The sequence below is a fragment of the Aplysia californica genome, unplaced genomic scaffold, assembly GCF_000002075.1.
Source record: "Aplysia californica isolate F4 #8 unplaced genomic scaffold, AplCal3.0 scaffold00011, whole genome shotgun sequence".
Lineage (NCBI taxonomy): Eukaryota > Metazoa > Mollusca > Gastropoda > Aplysiida > Aplysiidae > Aplysia > Aplysia californica.
The window spans coordinates 1,020,853-1,023,352 of NW_004797281.1; positions in this window are offsets into that span (position 1 = coordinate 1,020,853).

Below are 2,500 nucleotides of genomic sequence, written 5' to 3' on the forward strand. Positions count from 1 at the left end.
GTGTGTATGTGTGTGTGTGTGTGTGTGTGTGTGTGTGTATGTGTGTGTGTGTGTGTTTGTGTATGCACATGATTATGGATTCATACTTTAAAATGCCAAATATTGTCTATATCTCTCTTTGGACATTATGAAGCCAAACTTTTAATACGAATCTTTCTAAATAAACTTAATTCCTACAATGGTTGTTTTTCTTTTGAAATGGTATTTTTGGTTCATGTTCACTTTATTACTCTGTGTACTTTTATACCACTGCTAAATTCCAACAGTCGGACAGAATGGAGAACTCTGAAAACTTTTATGACAGACCAAGACTGTGAACTGGATTTGAGTCCTGAGCCCTCACCAGTGTTCTGTCACCTGGGCTCAGGTACATACTCGTACCTGACGCATCTACTAAAACAACGTTTCTGGAAAAATGTTACTTAAAACAAGCTGAAGTAAATTAATACCGACTAATTCATGTTGAGTCTGTTTTTAAAGTTGGTATTTTATGTCCTCATCAACATAAATTAGGTAATTTAGGAGCGCAGGCTTCTATCCTGTTTGTTTCGGCCAACCCCTGGTGAGAGGGATGCAGTGTCCCCTCAGAAAGACTGAGATTCTCGATAAAATTATATTTCCCAAACAAGAATCGAACCCAGGCCATCAGCGTGCGTCGCCGCAGGGTCTATTATGATGAATCATGGTTACTTTGGTATTGTACTTGTAAACGTTGGTAGTCTTGTGATTAGGTTAACGAACTCATAATCGTGAGACAGATAGCGGATTTGTTGTTTTTAGTGGTTTGAATGGGTTAAAAAATAAAAAATAAAACAAAACAAAACAAAACAAAAACGAAAACAAAACAAAAAGTTGAAAATCGACAAAAAAAGGTTGCCGAAATGGCTGCAAAATTCTTTTTTTTATTATATCATTTTGACGACCGCCTGATTTCACCAAGATGTCATACATTTAGTGCTACGATGAAAGATCACGTCTCATAGACAAAAAAAAAATAGACCCAGCGAAAGGAAAGACGAAGGACGGACTAGCTTGCACCTTTCTGTCACCCTTACAGTGGACAGCGACCAAAATGTGAGTCCTTTAAGAGTAGAAACCCTGAAGTGCATACTTGGTCTAGTAAATTTCCGAATTGAGGTCTTTCGTTTACTTTATAGACAAATGTAGCCTAAACAAAAATATTACTATTAATTAATAGTAGCGCCAGTCGTAGTGGCGATGCGTGTTACAGACTTGACCTGTTAGAACAACTTTTTCAGGTGAAACTGATACCTCCAACTTAAAAAAACATAAGGGTACCGACTGGGACCAACCGGTTTGTTGGTCTGTCTGTCTGTCTGTTTGTTTGTTGGTTGGTGTGCTTGTTAGTTTGCTTGAGTAAAGTGAAGCACATAGACACAACAATCGTGGTCATTTCGTGATGGGGTTCAGTACGACAGACAGACAGACAGTCAGAAACAATCGAGGAAAAGTAAAGACGTAGAACCAACAAGTGACGCCTTTCAACAACCATCGGCTGACCAACTGGTGAGTTTGGTTTAAAAGAGAAGAGAACGAAGTTCATGGCTAGTGGGTGGTTGACGGGTGCTCTGGTGTGGTTTGCTTCTTCTTTCCTATGAAACATCTATCGTCCTTATCTCCCCTTTTTCTTTTTTATGCTTGTTACTCTCTTGTAACACCTCTAATCGTCTGGTGCTCATATGACCTTATGCAGTTGCGAGCGCCGTAAAACCTCTTCTATTAAAACTTAAAACACAAACAAACAGGAATCAAATGAGGTCGGGTTCCGTTTTGCTTTGGTACATGTTTTACGGCAACTTTGATGCAGAACGACCTAACCATAACACCACAGACGCCAGTTACACGTTTTCAACTGTTTTGTCAAAGAAATAATACTATTGCGTCATGACGCGATTGGATGAGGCAGTCGTCAATTTTTGGGACAATGGAGTTATTGGTATCGTTTCTAAGTTCGTTTATGCATCTTGCAGTTGATGGACACATTTCCGATCTATCTTGAATAAAAGTCGTGGTATTTGCGATTATAGGAGCTGGGAGTGGCCTGGTATCAGAGGCAAAATTAGCGAACACCTGGTTCCAAAAGTTTGGTGACTTACGAAGTTTAAAACAGCAAATGTACATTTTTGTGCATGTGAAAAACGTTGTCACAAAAATTTGCACAGAAATGTGTTTATTGATGGACATAAAAGGTGTTGAGACAAACAAAAAAGAATTGACAGAAATTGCCCAAGGAGCAGATAGAATGCCTGTTTCTTTGGCTTCGTTATTTTGACGAGCGCTTGATTTCACCACAATACCTCATATATTTTTGTCACAGGTGTCACCAGAGTAATCCAGTGAGTTGTGGCAAGTTATGTAAATGGGTAGACATAATCCAACAGGACTGGGAAGGAAGTATTTCACTTCATCGATGTTCTTTTAAGGACAGATAAGTAACACATTAATCGAAATCTCTATTGTATCTCTCCTTGTGTCTGTC